At 37.7% G+C, this 21,354-nt stretch overlaps 1 protein-coding gene and 1 pseudogene across 4 annotated transcripts in view; one reads left to right on the plus strand and one right to left on the minus strand.

Annotated features, from left to right (window-relative positions):
- SLC44A5 (solute carrier family 44 member 5) overlaps positions 1–21,354 on the minus strand; it is a 531,948-nt gene that overhangs the window by 360,564 nt on the left and 150,030 nt on the right. The window lies entirely within an intron of this gene.
- LOC126963168 (60S ribosomal protein L29-like) lies at positions 7,638–8,107 on the plus strand (annotated as a pseudogene).

The raw sequence follows: 21,354 nt of genomic DNA on the forward strand, positions 1-21,354 counted from the left end.
AATAAAAGGTACATAAGGAGGAAGACTGAGTATCCATTTATGGACATTTGTATGCAACACGCTTAAGAACTAACAGGAGTAAAACACGAAAGAGCTGGCCAGGTCAGCTGGGTCCGTAAGGGAATAACAGCAGTACACATTCTACTGAGAAAATAAACAAGGACAATAAAGAATGAGCTGGAAATCATAGTCCAGTGAAGAGGGGTACTATCACTCCTATTTTCTAGAGGAAACGTATAGCATATCAAAATGCTTACTAAAGTTTAGTCAAACAGAAAACCCAAAAATCATTTTCTTTCCCTAAAATGACTTAATTTCTACATGCTCCACATTTTTAATAGATAATCAAGCTTCTTAACTCTGTCACACATACTTTCGATACAGCCTAATATTAAATTCCCTCAGCTGATTATATTGTTTCACCAAATGCTTCCAGACACATGTATCATTATTTGTAAGTATGAATATAATGATTTCAGACTTTAACACTTTAGTTTAATCATGGGGTAATATGGTGTACAATGTAGAAGGGAAAAAATTTAGCATTTTATGATGTACTTATTCTGATGGGACCAACCACCTAGTGACAAATGAATCATATTATTGACTATGCACTACATTTTTATTGATTTGGTGAATGTATTGCTCAATAGTTAATAGTATGTCAGCCATTCATTTACAAATACATATTTCTAAGGCTGTCATGCCAAGATATATTTCCTAGGAGCTGGTAGGAAATTTAGCCCAGATAATGCATAATTCTATAAAAACTGTTATTTTTTAACTCCACAATTGTTTGGACAAGTTATTTAGAGTAGTCCACACCAACGCTATCCTACTTAATACGCAGGGTATATATTTCTATTGTAATAGTTTGTTTTGCTGAGTTCTATAGTGCACAATGCAACCCAAAAAATCTGAGCTGGCCTTTTGTGGCTAGATTAATTGACAAAAGAACACCTAAACAGCTGCTGTGTGGTGAGTTAACCATAACCACATTGGACAAAATGGAAATGTAGGATACACTAAGCCTGAACAATGCCATTAACTATAGACTCCTAGGAAAGTAGAATGTTGGTTCAACCAACATTCAGAAAGTAACCAGGAATGGCAAGAACTTTTTGAAAGCTAAAATGTTGGAGAGCTTGTGACTAAGACTCATAAATACAAACAGCTCCAGAAATGTAGTAGCCAAAATGAGAACTGTTGTCACAAGGTATTAAGAGCTATGTAGTACAGAAAACTGCCACCCTAGCTAGACAGATGTGGAAAACAGTTCTCTAGAGTAAAGGTGGGGGCGGCGAGGGGACAGAGAGAGAGAAATAGAGATGGATGGGATGTCTTTTATAGTAAAATAAAAATATTTTTATAAAAGAAATAGAGATGAGATAGAGAATAGAGAGATGAAGATGGAGATGGAGTTGGAGATGGAGATAAAAACAGAGAGAGAGAGAGAGAAACCAAAATACTTAAGGTTTGATAAAGAAAAAAAAAAGGTTTTTATTTTTCTTCTTTTTTTCTTTTTGAGAGGGAGTCTCGCTCTATCTCCCAGGCTGGAGTGCAGTGGCATGATCTTGCCTCACTGCAAGCTCCGCCTCCAGGGTTCACGCCATTCTCTTGCCTCAGTCTCCCAAGTAGCTGGGACTACAGGCGCCCGCCACCACACCCAGCTAATTTTTTTGTATTTTTTTAGTAGAGATGAGGTTTCACCGTGTTAGCCAGGATGGTCTCGATCTCCTGACCTTGTGATCCACCCGCCTTGGCCTCCCAAACTGCTGAGATTACAGGCGTGAGCCACCACACCCCACCTAAATGTTCCTTTAAGAAGAGCCATTTTAATCTAAGCTATCACAAGCCCTAGATCTGATGGATGGTAGAGTTTTCCATATTATAAGTTTATATGAATCAACACGACTCTACTCATTTCTGAAATCCTTAGATGCAGATCTCATGGTGCTTAGAAGCAGGGGCTGTGATGTCAGGCTGCCCAGGCTTGAATGCTGCCTCTGTTACTTGCTGATGAATAAAGAGAAGTCAACTTTTCTAAATGTTACTTTGTTTGCACAATCAGGACAATACTGGCAACTACTTCACAGAGGTGTAGTGAAGATTTACCTCTTCTTGGATGTCTAATGGGCATCTCAAATCCAAAATGTCCAAAACTGAATTCTTGATCTTCCTTTCCTGAACCTGTTTCTTCCACTGTCTTCCCAATGCTTTTCCCATGATTCAGGGCAAAGCCTTGCATCTCACCGACTCTTCTCTTTCAGACGCCATATCCTGTTGGCTCTATCTTCAAAATATAACCAGAATTCAACAACTTCTCACCACACTCCACCCCTACTCTGATCCAAGTACCATAATCCCTGCTTGGGCTATTTCAACAGCATCATACTTGACCTCCTCTTCTAACTCTTGCCCCCAGTCTATTCTCAACATAGTAGTTAGAGGAATCCTGTTAAAATGTCTCTTCTTAAACCATTCATTAACTTTGCATATTTCTCAGAATAAAAGCCCAAGTCTACAAAATCTGGCCCTCTATTAACTTTCTGACCTCATCTCTGGTTGCTCTCCTCCTGGTCATGAGTATCTCTGCTTCTGAAACAAACATGTAAAGCATGCTCCTGCCTCGGAGCCTTTGCACTTTTTCCCTCTTTCTGGGCCTTTCATCTTCCAGACATCCAGATGTCTTTACCACTGATTTCAGGTCTTTGCTCAAATATCACAGTCTCAGTGAGCCCTTCCCTGAATAACTTCTTAAAATGAAAGACCACCACATTCACACATCATACTCCTTTTCTTCTGTTTATGCCTTTATTTCTCCCCATAAAACTCACCACCATATAACACACTACATGTTTTCTTTACTAATTTTAATTGTGTCTTCTCCCCTTAAAATATAAATTCTCTGAGAGCAGAGCTACTTCTCTGTTTGATTCTTCATTGTATATTCCCCTGATCCTATTGTGTACCTACTCTGGGACATTACTGAGTTCAACAAGTTAATAAGTACAAAACACCTAAAAATGTGTGACACATACTAAGTGTACAATAAATGTTAGCTATTGTTTACTCGGGATATTCATTTATGTAATTTCTCCTAGTTTTTAAGTCTTTCCAATATATACTGTGATTATAAATTGCATTAGCTTCAAAACAGTTTGTTTCTTAATGTTTCACTTTTGTCTTTCATATGAAATTAATCTAACATTAAAAACTAATGACTATAAAGCTCCAAAGACATTCTCTAAAGATGATCTGCTAAAAACCAGTTTTTAATAGCTTTTAAATAAATATTTTATACTCCTTAAACAGTTCATAAATATAGTTTCTATATTTTTCCCAAGTAAATTTTGAGTAAGAATTATAAAAATTAGTGATATGTAGTTTATATATAGTTCTGTATTCATTTTTTATGATTTCTTAAAAGTTTCAAGCTAAATGAGTTTAAATAAATAGTTAAAATAATTTCACTCAAGCTCTGTGATTAGTAACTGAAATAGCACAGAAAAACATCTAACACACCAATATTTTTCTCTTGTTATTCTCTCTACTTTCTTAAATTCCAAAGATAGACAAACAGATGATTGATAGAGATAGATAAATGATAGATAGATAGACAGATAGATATATAGACAGATAGATAGACATAAAATAGAATAAATACTATTCAGTCTTATAAAAAGAAGGAAATCCTAAGAAACCTAAAATACAGTGTGCTAAGTGAAATAAGCCCAGCATAGAAAGACAAATACTGTAACCTCATTTATTTTATTTTATTTTTTTTTATTTTTTATTTTTTGAGACAGAGTCTTGCTCTGTCGCCCGGGCTGGAGTGCAATGGCCGGATCTCAGCTCACTGCAACCTCTGCCTCCCAGGTTTACGCCATTCTCCTGCCTCAGCCTCCTAAGTGACTGGGACTACAGGCGCCCGCCACCACGCCTGGCTAATTTTTTGTATTTTTTAGTAGAGACAGGGTTTCACCGTGTTAGCCAGGTTGGTCTCGATCTCCTGACCTCGTGATCCGCCCGTCTCGGCCTCCCAAAGTGCTGGGATTACAGGCTTGAGCCACCGCGCCCAGCCCAACCTCATTTATATGTGGAATCTAAAACAGTCAAACTTGCAGAAACGGAGCATAGAATGGTGGTTGCCCGGGGCTGTGGGGGCAGGTGCAGAAATGGGGAGATGTTGGTCAAAGCGTGCAAAGTTTCAGTTAGACAGGATAAACAAGTTCCAGAGCTTTATTGTACAACATGGTAAAACACAGTTAATAATAATGTATTGATACTAGAAAATTGGTGATATAGTAGATCTTAAATACTTTCACCACAAACAATATGTGAGGTGATAGATATGTAATCAGTCTTGATTTAATCATTTTCAATGGATATATGTATAAAATATCATGCTGTACACTGAAAATACATACAATTTTTATGTGTCACTTACAAAATCATCTGTATTGCTAAATTCAGCATTTTAAATATGAAAATATTAGCATATAAAATCTACCATATGTACTAAAATGGAACATATATTATAAATATTGAAATCAATAATAGTAATATGGATTAAAAGCTGGGATCTTTGAGTTTTAAATGCTCATTACTAACCAAATAATTAAAATCCACAGTTTAAATTGCTGAAAGTAGAAGTTCCAGTCAAGAAATGAACTCTGACCTATGACCATTAATCAAACAGGAAAAAGAGTTATTTATAATCTGGAAAATGTGCCATTTGGATGACTACAGAAGGCATTACAGAATTAAAGGAAATGCCTTTGACTAATCAGCTGAACTTGACCAGAATACATAAATTTACGTCAGTTATCTGGGCATGGAGGCAAACATCTATAGTCCTAGCTACTTGGGAGACTGATGCAGCAGGATCGCTTGAGCCGAGGAATTCAAGGCTGCAATGAGCTGTGATCACACGACTGTACTCTAGCCTGTGGGACACAGCAAGACTCTGTCTCAATAAATAAATAAGTAAATAAATAAATAAAATGTAAGTCAGAAGCTTAGAATAAGTTCTAGGTCCCTAAACAAAACATTTCAAGAGGACTCTCATTCACTTCCCTACACTAATATATTCCTCTTCAGTATGAATTCTAAATGGATAGCATTTTTACTTGAACCCAATGCATTTAAAAGATGCCTTTCCTACTAATTACACCTCTTATAGGAGTCATATAAAAGATATTAAGATCTACGAATGTTTTTGAATTGATAACGAAAAAAGTTTTCTCAATAAATAAGGTTTAGAGAAGACAGAATATATAGAAGAACAAATCTGAAATGACTCTATAGATTTTCCTTTAACAAAAAGAGAGGATTTGAAGAAGATAAAATTCAACTATCTACACACACACACACACACACACACAAAAGTAGTCAGCCTATCTGAACCTGCCAACCAGGAGATTTTTTTAAAAGGTAATTCAGGAAGATAACACAAATGGTCAGCATTTAAGATCTCAGATCAAATTTTTGGATGTTTTTAATAATTCAGCATGTAAGGAGCAAGCATAGTATTTTGCATGCATATTTTTACTAGTTGAAAATTGTTAACTATCCAGTGAGCATGTCTCTGTGGAAGGACTCACACTCCATAAGCATCTATTGATAAAATACTAACAGCAGAGAGTCTTTTATTTAAGTACTTCTCAAAATAAAAAAAAAGACTACCTACAGCATATAATTAAAATATTATATTTTTAGCATCAAAAGATACAAATCTAGTTCCCAGATATAACATTAGTTACAAATAAACAAAAAATAAAAATAAAAAGGAAAACTTTAAGTTGTAGGATTTACAAACTTAGCCAAGAAGTAAAAGATGCAGCATTCTGAACAATGAGTTATCACGGGGTCAGCGTCTCATATGACTAGCTCTGAAATGTGTGGATTGAGAGTCAGGTGCAAATATTTGTCTTTACTTAATGTTGTCTCAACCACAAGGTCCATAGCTGCCTGTTCATGGTAGAAAAATAAACTAAGTACCATATATAAACAAGTTTGTTAGCAGAAAGGGCCATAACACTCCAAAGTTAGTTCTTCTGAAGAATTCATAGGAACAAAACAGAACAATAAGTTAGGGCCCGGCGCAGTGGCCCATGCCTGTAATCTCAGCACTTTAGGGGCTGAGGAGGGTGGATCACTTGAAACAAGGAGTTCAAGACCAGCCTGGCCAACATGGCAAAACCCTGTCTCTGCTAAAAATACAAAAATTAGCTGGACATGGTGGCCTCACCTGTAGTCCCAGCTACTCAGAAGGCTGAGGCAGAAGAATCAGTTGAACCTGGGAGGCAGAAGTTGCAGTGAGCTGAGATTGAGCCACTGCACGCCAACCTGAGCAACAGAGCAAGACTCTGTCTCAAAAAAAAAAAAAAAAAAGAAAAAGAAAAAGAAAAGAAAAGAGGGCCCATATGTTTAGTATACTGCACAGAGATTTTTTTAAAAAATCAAAACCTACAAGATGGAATTAGTACTTGTGGGAGGAAAGATACTTTCTTTCTCAGATACCTACTAACCATAAAGCCTAGCTATAAACACATGTCAGAAAGTCAGAAATACTTTAAGGCAATCAAATTTTTAAACACAAATTATGTTACTCCATTTTGTCCATTTAAAAGGCAGACAAGCCAGACCCTGAAGGCTGATGAAAATAGCCAAACTCAACATATAATGACATCAATTATTTAATCCTTTCATTACCAAAAGAATCAAAGACCATTCACATTAGTAGGCAAAATCTTAAAAAAGAAACTGGAGGGGGACCTCGCATTTATATTATACTATATGATCAAGCTGTTTCCAGAAACCAAAGCTCACTGTCTAAAAATTGAACATAGAATCTGTTAAAATTGCTCCTTGTGTGTCTTGGTTGAAAGAAATGGTGGAGGTAACTAAATGAACCGGCTTATACTCGAAAGCCTTAAGCCATTATGGTCCACTGGCATAAAATATATAAAAATGCCAAATAGTTAATGTCACTATTAGGACCAACAATTGTTGGTTAAAGCTGCATTGTCAGCAACGGAGAATGTAATTTTAGAAATATAATGAAAACTCTTCTATGATGATGCATAAAAATAATGTATATGGAATGAAATGGTGTGGGAAAGGTGTATAGTATTCTAAAATAACATTTGATGCCAGGTAGTACTGTTTGAATATGTGTTCCCCCAAATCTCATGTTGAAATTTGATCCTCAGTGTTGAAGGTGGGGCCTAATGGGAGGTGTCTGGGTCATGGCTGTAGATCCTTCATTAATGACTTGGTGCTGTCATCACAGAAATGAGTGAATCTTCACTCTTAGTTCCTGTGAAAACTGTTTTTTAAAAGAGCCTAGTACCTGCCTCTCTCCTCTCTCTTGCTTCCTATTTCACCTTGTGATTTCTGAACACAGCAGCTCCTCTTTTCTTTCCACCGTGACTGGAGGCAGTCTGAGTCCCTCACCAGAAACAGAGGCTGATGCAATGCTTCTTGTATAGCCTGCGGTGGTAATTTAAAAATTACCCATCCTCGGGTGTTCCTTTATAGTAAATGCAAATAGACCAAGACATCCAGTTATATGCAAAAGGATACTGAGCATTCTCTTCCAGGCTTCAGGAGCCGCAGATTACAGTGCAGACATGGTCAAGTCCAAGAACCACACCACACAAAACTGGTCCCGAATATGGCACAGAAATTGCCTCAAGAAACTCCAATCACAAAGATATGAATCTCTTAAGGGGTGGACCCCAAGTTCCTGAGGAACATGCGCTTTGCCAAGAAGCACAACAAGAAGGGCCTAAAGAAGATGCAGGCCAACAATGCCAAGGCCATGAGTGCACATGCCGAGGCTATCAAGGCCCTCGTAAAGCCCAAGGAGGTTAAGCCCGAGATCCCAAACGGTGTCAGCCACAAGCTCCATCAACTTGCCTACGTTGCCCACTCCAAGCTTGGGAAGCATGCTCGTGCCCACATTGCCAAAGGGCTCAGGCTGTGCTGGCCAGAGATGGCCAAGGCTAAGGATCAAACCGAGGCCCAGGCTGCAGCTCCAGCTTGAGTTCCAGCTCAGGCTCCCAAAGGTGCCCAGGCCACTACAAAGGGTTCAAAGTAGAGATCTTCATCTGCCAATACAAGGACAGAAGGACTGGTGTGACCCGCCCTGCACTGCCGTCTGCAGAGGGCTGGTGTCCTCCTGTGCTATTTGTACAAATAAACCTGAGGCAAGATTTGTTAAAAAAAAAAAAAAAAAAAGCGTATTGCCATATTGCCTGTTGAGATCTGACAAATTATTCTTGGCCACAATGTATTAAAAAGTAACACTCCTCCCCTATCCCCCCCCAAAAAAGTACGGATTTTTAAAGTCTGAAGGTATCAAGGAAACGTTCTAATTTAGCCTCTTATTTAAATGAAGCCTTTCACTACAGTGATTTTCTAAGTTTATAATTTAGAAAACAGAATCCTCTCCCATCATTTCCTTTTCTCTACAATTTATCTGGTAAGGAATCTGGGCTCTTCATTATTCATTATTGCATGAGCTGGACTCGGTAGCAATCAGGAAACAGCTTCATTTTTCTCCCATCACTGCATTCAAACATTCTGTCAGGTCTCTCCTCCTCTAGCCTTGACAGTGTCTCTTTCAGATTTCTTTTCATGATAACAATTTTGTCATCCAGTATTAAAAAGTTCAGTCTTACCTAACTCAAAGCATTAATCTAATACTTGATTTGGAGCGTCCCCTCCTGTCAGCTCAGGAATGGCTCCAGTGTGAGGGGAAGAGAAGCTGTGAGAAGACACAAGGGAGGACTCTGTTCTGGTTTTTTATATTCCTTTCTTCTCTCCCTATCCCACCCTCAACCTTGCCCTTTCATTTCTGAATCCTGGGAGATGGCAGGGATCAAAAAAGGAGCTAATTTATAATTCTCATTTGACTATCAGATGCCCTCCATCATAGCATCCTTCCAAATATTAGATCTCATTAAGTACATTTGCAGATTCTTCAGAGACTCTCAACAAGTTCCTATGCCCCACATGTTTCTTTCAATAGACAATGAGCTCTTTAGCCGACCGCTCAGAATCACCCCCACATCTCAGCTTTGCCCCAGTAGGCAGCCCTCTTAGGGTCCACTTGACTCACAGGAAGTACAAGGGACGTGCAACTTGACAAACTGCTGACTCCTTCCTCCTTGCCCTGCAGTCAAAGGCAGCTCTACTTTGATTTCTATCCTTTGTCTTTTCCAGAAGAGAAGCAGAGACCTATTATTATCACACTTTGCTTCAAATTATGGAGAGTCACATATCAGTTTCTCTCAAGAGAAAACTCACTTTCTGCTCAGCTAGATGCAAGGGGAAACCCCACTGGTTTTTGTAATTTGGCAAACATCCAGTCAGGGACTGAGATGACATTCTACCATTTTGTAGATGACCATAACCTCTATACGCAGGACTCTTGCGGCTTCCCAACACGTGATTTGGTGGTGAGAGAAGCATCTGCCTCCCTTCCCTGTAAAAGAGGTCTGAATAGAACAGAGGCAGATCACAGACCAGTTGGTGATCTGGCCAATTTTCAGTAATTCCTATGGAATTGGATCCAGCACCAGTCTCTGAAGTAGGGAGGAGATTGTCACTCAGTGTCCCAAGCTTTGAGGTCTCAAATTCTAAGACAAGAGGACATCTCCCATTCCACATGTTCTTATAGATTCAAAGTGGCTTTTTAATAAAGTATCTTAAATGAAAATTTATCTTTCTGAATTGCCACCCAACTAACTGGGGAGGAGAAATCCAAAATAAAGGGCTTAAGAACCTCACTCCAAGTGGCTCTCTCCCTTTACAATGAAACTGTCCTTTTGAGTTTCTGTGATCTAATCTATGTGGAAAGGGCATAAGGCAAAGGTAATTAAAAGGTTCATGAGAGCAAGAGCAGTGCAGCATTATCCTAACTGTATTCTTCCTGGTGTGAATAAATTAATCTGTTTCAGCCACTACCCTGGCAAACTAGTCCAGGTACTGTATCACACTAGAACATAAAAACCCTTACATAGTAAAAGTGGTAAATGTATTCCAAATTAACAATGAATTAGGACGCTGTCAGTATTTCTACTAGCTAATTAGAAAAGCTAGAGTCCTTATATTTGGAAGATGGATTCACTGACACTTTCTTTAAGATTTAGGAACATAAAATCAAACCATAAATACTGTGTTTGCTTTTGGGGGTTTTGTGGGGGGTCGTTTTGGGATTTTTGTTTGTTTGTTTAGTATTTTTGAGACTGAGTTTTGCTCTGTCGCCCAAGCTGGAGTGCAGTGGTGAGATCTCGGCTCACTGCAAGTTCAAGCGATTCTCATGCCTCAGCCTCCCAAGTAGCATGTGCCACAATATTTATCTGAATAATTAGGAGCATAAAGCCAGACTCGTTAATCATCCAATGCCAGTAAGTATTAGATGAATAAATAAATCAATGAAATACTTTTTCAGTTTTATACTATGTCAGAAACCATAGTCAAATTATGCATCCTGTCGAAGCCTCAATTTTCATGTATGTAAAATACACAAAAAGAATACCCACTTCAGTGATTCTCAATCACAGTACATATTCAAAACCAAATAGTTTCTGATTCGGTAGGTCTGAGGCAAGACCTGGACAATTGCATTTAAGCTTCATGAGTATTTGGAAACTGACCCACAGCTGAGAACGACTATGCTCCCTCTGAGGGCTGTTGTGAGGATTAAATGAGACACTGTCTGAAGGCATTTCATGTATTAGCACATGCTTAATACATATAAATATATAGATTATACCCTTCTTTTATAACACTTTATACATATTTATTCAGTAAATTATATAATACATTTAAGAATTAATAAGCAAATTATTAAAGCAGTGGTTCTCAAACTTCAGCACGATTCTAATGGGGGACTCATAAAATACAAATTGACAGACCCCACCCTCAGAGCTTCTTCTGACTCAGTAGATCTGAGAGGAAGCTCAAGAATTGCCTTTCCAACAAGTTCCCAGGTGATGCCAGTCCAGGGATGACACTTTGAGAACCACTACCTAACAAAAATTTTAATCATATTTGTGATGGCTCATTTTATGGGTCAACTTGACTGGTCCATAGAGTGACCAGATACTTGGTTAAACATTATTCTTGGTGTATCTATAAGGGTGTTTCTGGATGAGATTAACATTCAAATCTGTAGGCAAAGTTAAGTAGATTGTCCTGCCTAATATGGGTGTGCATCATCCAATCCTTTAGAGGCCTGAATAGAACAAAAAGGAGAAGTAGGGGAGAATCTTTGAGCTGGGACGTCAGTCTTTTGCATTCAGACTGGAACTATACCACCAACCACTCTTCTGGGTCTCCAGTTTGCAGACAGTAGATAGGGGATTTCTCAGTCTCCAAAATCACAAGAGCCAATGCCTCATAAATCTCTTTCGGTATGTGTGTGTGTGTATATATATATATATATGTGGGTGTGTTTGTGTGTATCTATCTGTGTGTGTGTGTCCTACTGATTCTGTTTCTCTGGCGAACTCTACTACAATATCTAAGAAATTATGTACATATAAAATTTGAAATGATAGGCAGAAAATACAATATCAAAATGCGATATTTTAGATGTCTGGAGGTTAATTTTTTTTTGTTTGGTGACTTGAAATATAGTCTCATATGATTACTCCCTTCTCAACAAGGCCTTAACTGACACCTTTCCCCTAGGGTGAATGGGAAGACTACACCTTTGCAGTTCCATTATACCGTATATTGACTTAAGATATATGATAGCACTTAACAGCCTTGAATTGAAATGGACTAATAAGGCATTACTTCCTATCTTTAATAGAAAGCAAAGTCCTTGAAGGCAGAAATCAGATCATAGTTATCTATGTACCCCAAGGGTCTAGCACAGTGCCTGCAGACAGTCAATAAAATGCTTAATGAATGCATGAAATAGAGTGAATTACTCTACTCAATTTGGAATAGAGTAAGTTTTGCGATTTTTTTTTTAAGTCTTATGGTAACTCCATTGGAAACTCTAGATGTAGATAGAGTCATCTCTCAGTTCTTTTATTAAAGCAGTGGTTCTCAAAATGCAGAGCTGGGGCAGGCTGGTATGCCCTAGAAGGCGTTTGGCTATGTCAGGAGACATTTTTGTATGTCACAACTGAAGAGGGTCCTAAAAACATCTAACGAATGAAAGTCAGGGATGCTGCTAAACATCCTGCAATGCCCAGGACAGCCACTGACAACAAAACGTTCAGCCCAAAATGTCAAAGGTGCCTAGGTTGGGAAACTCAGCATTAGAGGAATGTAACTGAGCTAATTAAGCAAGGGTCCTAACCCTTCTCCCATCACCCTCCTAAACAAATGTTCGGCCTTAAGTAAAAGAATATCAATAGCAGCAACTTACACGTGTATAACAATTTGTTTTACAGATAACATTTTGCAACCTGGGGCTCAAGGTCACAAGGGCTCAAGTTAGTGGTAGATTAGGAGTAAAATGTATTCTTACCCTGAGCCAAACACTCTTAAACACTTTCTTCTTAACTCCTGGCCAGTTCATTCATCATTTAATCTGAACCTCATCAGTAGCTGCTTAATCACTGCTTTGTCATGTTACCTCAATTTCTGAGCCTAGACAAGACCATCTGTGTCAAGAGATCCCTTTCTTCCAGTTGTTGTTTTGGTAATAAATTTTTATGATTTTCTTTAATTCAGTTATGTGGCTTAGCTCTTTTTCACATTAGGCCTCTTTTAAAATATATATTAATTCTAATACAAAACATTTTGCAATAAAGCCTGATTGAAAGATAATGAAATGGCATCTTTCACAGTCAAGAGCAAGACAAACAACCAGTTGTGACCTTCCCTTTTTCCTTTTCAGTTGAGCCCTACATTGCATTCCAAAGCCCCTGCTCCTGGAACAGCCTCTGCAATCAACACAACCTCTTGGAGGTTTCACTGTCTCTGGCACTTGCAGGTTCCCTTGTTTTCACTCTCTCTCTGTGTTTCCTTGCTGTGAAAAACGTGTTGACCATCAGGCATATGGCAGAATAATTGTATTTCAGGCAAGCCAATGTGGGAAACTGGAAGGCAAATCTAGTCATTTGTGGATATACACAGGACAAAGAAAAATGAGTATAGAAAAGCGAGGCTGTCCTGGAGGTAAGCGGAGGCTGAAGGTAATTTACTCAATAGAGCACCGTTGCTGTAAGACAAAGCAAACTTTGACTATGCTGCAGCACTCTCATATCCAAAACAGTGGAGTTAGGAGAAGGAAGGAAAGAAGGGATGAAGGAAAGAAGAAGGGATGAAGGGAGGGAAGGAGGGAGGGAGGGAGGGAGGGAGGCAACAGGGAGAAAGAAAGGGATGGAGTAAAAGAGAAGGGGAAATGGAATGAGCATTTATTGAATACCCACTATATATAACTTTGCTATTTGTTATGTCATTTAATCCTCACCATAGTCCTGTAAGGTAGGTAATACTGTCTCCATTTTTTTCAGATAAGGAGAGTGAAGTTGAAAGAGGTTAAGTAATGTGCCCAAAATCACAGAGCTGGGATTGGATCTGTCCAATCCAAAAGTCCAAAAAAAAAAAAAAAAAAAAAGAAAAGAAAAGAAAAGAAAATGGTTAGGTTCTGGAAAGATGTGGGGGGTTTTTTGTCCCCACACCCAGAGATAGATGTTTTCAAAAAATTTTTTAAAACATATTAAGAAAAATCATTTGGGGAACATTGTACCTGGCATGATAGAAAACTGAATTGAGATATGGGATTGTTCTTCCTGAAATAAGATATCTGATTGGTATACTTACTTCATACTGGTTTTTTAAAACAATAGATAATATTTTTTACATTTATTTCTTTCACAAATAATTGGAAACACTAAGTGAAAGGCACTGTGCTAATCACCACTGAAGGTATAACTACGAACAAGACATGAAATTCACAGTCTAGTAGAGAAGAAAAGTAAACATGCAATTACAATAGAGTTTGATAAATATTGTAACAAGCGAAACCTCAAGGAGGTATGGGAACAAGTTAATACTGACAAAGAGTAATGCCAGAGTTTCAGGTTGAGGCTTAAGGCATGAGTAAGCAAAGTGAAAACCCCTTTCTTCCACAAAAGAAGTTAGAAGTCAACGTTAAGTTTGGAGGAACTGCATATGCATGTGCACGCACACTCTCTCTTTCTTTCTCTCTCTCTCTCTCAAACAATACTCTAATTCCAGACAATAAAAGAAAGACCTCTGCCACTTAATCTGCCATGTCATTCATGAAAACAGAGCTAATTCCATTGCATGCGGTAAAAAGCAGCATTGGACTAAAAGCCAGATCTGAATTTTCATCTAGGCTTGCCTGAGTGCTGGCTATGTGACTGTGGGAAAGTTAAGCTTAACTTCCCTGATAAGTTTCCTTATCTGCTAAGAGAGTTAAGCTAAACCATTTTTAAGTCTCTCCCACTTTTAACACTCTCTGTAGTTCTAACTCTAATGACTACTCAATGACATAGTGTAGCTTGCTAATCAGAAATTTGTTTGATAAACTCTCTTAGAATTTTAGACTTTTGAATATTTATGGAGAAAGAGAGCAAGATGGTGTAATGGAAAGCTCTACCCATTGTCCTGCCAGCAAGAATATCCAATTAACAACTATCTACACAGAAACAACACCCTCATAAGAACCAAGAACCAAAAGTCAAGCGAGCACACATAGTATCTGGTTTTACCTTCATATCACTGAAAGCAGCACTAAAGAGATAGAAAAAATAGTCCTGAGTCATCAATGCCACCCTGCCCCCACCTCTGCCCCCACCTCTGGCAGCAACTGCGTGGTGCTGAGGGCATCTCTGTGTGCTAGGGGAGAGAGAACACAGCAATTGGGAGGCATTGAACTCAGCAATGTTCTGTGAGAGCAGAAAGGAAAACCCAGATCAAACTCAGCTGATGCCCCCTGCAGAGGGAGCATTTAAACTAGCCCTAGCTGGAGGGGAAGTGTCCATCTCAGCAGTCTGAACCTGAGTGCCTGCAAACCTCACCACCTAGCGCCAAAGTGCTCTTGGTCTCTAAATAAATGTGAAAGGCAGTCTAGGCCATAAGGACTGCAACTCCACAACTCGTAGGCAAGTCCTAGGGATGAAATAGGCCCAGAGACAGTGGATTGGGGGGCACACGATGTACTGAGGCACCAGCTGGGGTAGCCAAGGGAGTGCTGGCATCACCCTTCCCCTAACCCCTGACTGCTCAGCTCCGGGCTCAAAAAGAGACCCCTTCCTTCCGCTTGAGGACAGAAGAGGGAAGACTGAGGAGGATTTTTGTCTTGCATCTTGGATACCAGTTTAGCCACAGAAGGATAGGTCAGCATCATGAAGCTCTGTTCTAGGCCCTAGCTGGCAGATGACAATTCTAGACATACCCTGGGCCAGAAGGGAATCTGCTGCCTAAATGGAAAAAAATCCAGTCTTGCCAGCATTCATCACCTGCTAATTACCTAAATAACCAGCAGTGATACTCAGGCACTGCATCATGGCCTTGGTAAGCCTCTAAGACTTGCTGACTTCAACTACCAACACTGCCACAGAAGGATACAGCACCGGTGGGCTCTTGGGGTCCCCAATTCCAGGACTTGACTCTTGGATAGCATTTCTGAACCTGCCCTGGGGCAGAGGGGAGCCCACTGCCCTGAGAGGAGTCTAGTCTCAGGCTAAACAGTATTCACACAAGCTGACCTAAGAGTCCTTGGGCCTTAAGGGAACATGGCTGATAGTCTGGCAGTACTTCTCATGGCCAGGGGTGGTGGTGGCTGTGGGGTGAGGTTCCTCTGTCTTTGTAAAAGGGTAAGGAAGAGTGGGAAGGACTACATCTTGCAGTTTGAGTGCCAGCTCAGCAACAATAAATAGAAAATCAGGTAGACTCATAAGGTTTTGGACTCTAGTGCCTGACTCCCAGACAGCACTTCTGAACCCACCTGGAGCTTAGGGGACCTTGGTACCCTGAAGGGAAGGAGGCAGGCTTTGCCACCTGCTGATTTTAGAGCCCCAGGGCCTTGAGTGAAGCTAGGCAGTATCCAGGGAGTAGTTACAGCAGGACTTTGGCAAGACCCAGCGCTGGGCTAGCTTCAGGACTGACTCAGAGCAGTCATACTGGTGGTGGCCACAGGAGCTTCAGGTGGCTCAGAACAGACAGAGAGAGACTGTATGTTTGGGAGAAAGTAAGGCAAATAAACAAGAGTCTCCGCCTGGTAATCCAGAGAATTATCCTGAATCTTATTTAAGACTAACAAGATTGTACCTCTATGAGTCTGCAAGAACCACAGCATTACTGGGCTTAGAGTGCCCCCTAAGGTGGGAGAAAGTGAGAGAAATCACCTTCACTAAAAGGAAGACAAGAAGGAAACATAAAACAATCAGAAAACAAATAACAAATGGCATGAGTAAGTTCTTACTTAACAATAACATTAAATGTAAATAGACTAAATTCTCCAATCAAAAAACATAGAGCGGTTAAACCCACTTGATCACGGTGGAGTATCTTTTTGATATGCTGATGGATTTGATTGCCTAGTATTTTGTTAATAATTTTTGCATCTATGTCCATCAGGGATATTGTTCTGTAGTTTCCTTTTTTTGTTATGTCTTTTTTTGGTTTTGGTATCAAGGTGATAACAAAGACAAGTAAAAAATGGAAAACTACAGGGCAATATCTCTGATGAATATTGATGCAAAATACTCAACAAAATACTAGCAAACCAAACTTAACAATACATTAGAAAGATCATTTATAATGACCAAGTGGGATTTACCCCTGGGATGCAAGAATAGTTCAAAATATGCAAATCAAGCACTGTGATACATCATATCAACAGAATGAAGGATAAAAATCATATGATCATTTCAATTGATGCTGAAAAAGCATTTTATAAACGTCAACATCCTTTCATGACTTAAAAAAAATCCTCCAAAAACTGGGGATAGAAGGAACACATCTCAACATAATAATAGCCACATATGACAGATCCACAGCTAGTATCTACTGAATGGGGAAAAACCAAAAGCCTTTCCTCTAAGATATGGGACATGACAAGGATGCCCACTGTCAACACTGTTATTCAACATAGTACTGGAAGTTCTAGCCAGAGCAATCAGACAACAGAAAAATATAAAGGGCAACCAAATTGGAAAGGAAGAAGTCAAATTATCCTTGTTTGCAGATGATATGATCTTATATTTGGATAAACCTAAAGATTCTATTAGAAAACTATTAGAGCTGATAAATTCAGTAAAGTTTCAGGATACAAAATTAACATAAAAATCAGTAACATTTCCATATGCTAACAGTGAACAATGCAAAAAAGAAATTTAAAAAGTAATCTCATTATAATAGCCACACATAAAATTAAATACTTAGGAATTAACCAAAGAAATGTAAGACCTCTAAAACGAAAACTATAAAATACTGATGAAAGAAATTGAAGAGGACACCAAAAAATTGAAATATATGAATATTGTTAAAATGTCCATACTATGAAAAGCAATCTACAGATTCAATGCAATCCCTATCAAAATAACAATGACATTCTTCAAAGAAATAGAAAAAACAATCCTAAAATGTATATGAAACCACAGAAGACCCAGAATAGCCAACGCTATCCCAAGCAAAAAGAACAAAACTGGAGGAATCACATTACCTGATTTCAAATTATACTACAGAGCTACAGTAAGCAAAACAGCATGGTACTGGCATAAAAGTAGACACATAGAGTAATGGAACAGAATAGAGAACGCAGAAATAAATCTACACACCTGCAGTGAACTCATTTTGAACAAAGGTGCCAAGAATACCTACTGGGGGAAAGTGATTCTCCTCAACAAATAGTGCTGGGAAAACAGGATATCTATATACAGAAGAATGAAACTAGATGCCTATCTCTCATCATATATACAAATCAAATCAAAATGGATTAAAGAAATCTAAGACCTCAAACCATGAAACTACTACAAGAAAACATCTGGAAAACTCTCCAGGACATTGGTCTGGACAAAACTTTCTTGAGCAATACCCCACAAGCACAAGCAACCAAAGTAAACATGTACAAATGGGATCATATTAAGTTTAAAAGTTTCTACACAGCAAAGGATACAATCAATAAACTAAAGAAATATCCTACAGAATGGGAGAAAATATTTGCAAGCTACCCCTCTGACAAGGGATTAATAACCAGAATACACAAGGAACTCAACTCTAGAGGAAAATGTCTATTAATCCAATCAAAACATGGGTAAAAGATTTGAATTGACATTTCTCAAAAGAAGACACAGAAATGGCAAACAGGCATATGAAAAGTTGTTCAAAACCATTGCTCATCAGAGAAATACAAATCAAAACTAAAATAAGATATCATCTCACCTCGGTTAAAATAACTTATATCCAAAAGACAGGCAATAACAAGTGTTGGCATGGATGTGGAGAAAAGGGAACCCTTGTACACTTTTGGTGGGAATTAGTACAACCACGAAGAAGAACAGTTTGGAAGTTCCTCAAAAAACTAAAAGTTGAGTTACTATATGATCCAGCAATCCCACTGCTAGATATATATCCAGAAGAAAGGAAATTAGTATATCAATGAGATATATGCACTCTTATGTTTTTTGCAGCATTGTTAACAACAGTTAACATTTGGAAGCAACCTAAGTATCCATCAAGAGATGAATGGATAAAGAAAATGTGGAACATATACACAATGGAGTAGTATTCAGCCATAAAAAAAGGATGAGATCCTGTCATTTGCAACAACATAGATGGAACTGGGGATTATTATGCTAAGTGAAATAAGCAGGCACAGAAAGACGAGCGTCACATGTTCTCACTTATTCATGGGATCTAAAAATCAAAATAATTGAACTCATGGAGATAGAGAGTAGAAAGAGTTACCAGAGGCTGAGAAGGGTAGTCGGGAGATGGAGGGAAGTGGGGATAGTTAATGAGTACAAAAAAATAGAAAGAATTAATAAGACATACTATTTGATAGCACAACAGGGTGACTATACATTTTAAAATAAGAAAAAAATGTAACTGGATTGTTTGTAACTCAGTGGATAAATGCTTGAGAGGATGAATACCCTATACTTCATGATGTGCTTATTTCACATTGCATGCCTACATTAAGACATCTCACATACCCCATAAATACATACACCTACTGTGCACCCACAGGAATTAAAAATAAATAAAACACTTTAGATCTTTACATTGAGACTATTTCAAGTTGCATCATTTAAAAACTATATTGAGCCCAAGTCACATGAATTTTACAACCAATATTAAAGTAGGTAAGAAAAACTGACATCATAAATGGAGATATATCAGCTTTAAAAAAAAATCCCAAAATGAAGTTCTGAAGGGAAAAAAAAGAACATGTTTAAATATAGCATGACAGTATTCTAAGCCAGATCCAAATGTCAGTAGTGTCTCCAAATGAAATGTTAAAAGAATTACCCAATTTTGTATTATATTATCTGACTGCTTATACAGTAGAAAAATAGTAAGACTAAAAAAGTTAGAAAAGCTGAATTTTGGTCTTAATATTATTTTATTCATTGGTCAGCATTTTTTAAACTATCAGTATGTCAACTGTAAAATGGCATTCAAAATTTTAATGAAATCATCAAGTGATATGTAAATTGATAGTAAGCAACAGAAATTCTATGCTTCCTTATCATTAGAAATAGGAAAATTAACATTTTCAAATTTTCTCTGCCTTTTGAAAATTAATTAGCTAACATTTATGAAGTTTTTATACCTTGGAAGAAAACTAATGTTGTAATAGAAAAAGGCAGAGGGAAGATAGTACCTTTTTTTAAATCATGTTAGTAAAAAAGAAAGATTATTAAACTAACGATGTTAACCAGTAACAACCTGAAAATAAAGTCAATATTTATTTGTTTTCATAAACAATTAATGAGGGTGGATAAAGTCAATATTTCAGTGTATATTTTGCCCCTGATTTCAGTAAAACATATAAGGCTGAAAACAAATTATAAATTCATTTTAAAACCCATACAATTATATTTGGTATTACAATTCTGAAGTTTTTAGTGTGACCACTTTCAATAAATTACTTTTTGTTAACCAAGACTAACCCAAAATAAGAAAATACATCAAAAGAAGAAAGAAAGGGAGGTAAGGAGGGAGAAAGGGAAGGAAAGATACCTCTTCAAATGCTTCAGAAATAATTCTAGAGTAATGAGTTTTAAAGATTCCAAATGTGGAAAAGTCATCTATTAAGTATTAACTAGAGACTAATTCCAGGTTGACAGTGATGTATTCTCTGGAAAAGACTTTGCCTAAGGGCAGCTTTTCAGACTTTATTCACACACACACATCCCATCCCCTTGTCTATATTTTTAAATCAAAAATTTTCCTGCCCAAAGCATACCAGATTTCAATATTTCAAAAACATCTCAAAGGCCCTGACCCATAAATTATTTATTCCCTGTGGATCATAGAACCAACTTTTTCACTACAAAAGAAACTTTTGATTAGTTAGATAGTTCCCTACTTGAAATCTGAAAGAAATGAAAACCATAAGAGTTAATTGATTATCCAGAAATAGACTCATGGTATTGATTATTCATGCATGATCTGAAAACTCTTACTACTACAGAAAGAAGCAGTATCTACTCTGAACTATGTCTGTAAATTTCAGCTCACTGACTGGCACCAGTAATCTTCCATTCATTTGCATAATTTTTTAAAACTTAATCTTAAAACTCATTATGTGTTCATTTAACAAATAATTATCAAACACTTTCTAAGTGCTAGGCACTAACAGAAAGATTTAATACTCTCTACTTTCAAGAAGTTTATGGCTCAATTTTATATTCATGTATAAATGTACCATCAATAAAGGAAGAATAGGACAGAAAGAAAAATGAATATTTGAAATATAAGCCTTAAAAGTTCCTGTTAAAAGGAGATAATTTAGCATCACATTCATTTGTACCTTTTCCCTTAGAACTCAAGCTAATATTACATATCTGACCTATTGACTAGCTTTCTGAGAATTTGTAACATCATTCGAAAAGAACACTATTAAGATTTACAGCTAATATCAAATCTTCTAATAACCAATTGGTACAAGTCCCTGAATATATTAATAGCAAATTCACTTTTTCTTTTTCTTTCATGGGCCCACACTTAACTTTTAGACTCAGATGATACTGAATTTCTTCAAACTAAAGTGATAGTTCAACACAGTAGACACACACACACGCACACACACAATATAATGTTCACAGGAGAAAACTGAATCCCTGAACAGATCAATAATGAGCTCTGAAATTGAGGCAATCATAAATAGCCTACCAA

This window comes from Macaca thibetana, chromosome 1, assembly GCF_024542745.1.
Source record: "Macaca thibetana thibetana isolate TM-01 chromosome 1, ASM2454274v1, whole genome shotgun sequence".
NCBI lineage: Eukaryota > Metazoa > Chordata > Mammalia > Primates > Cercopithecidae > Macaca > Macaca thibetana.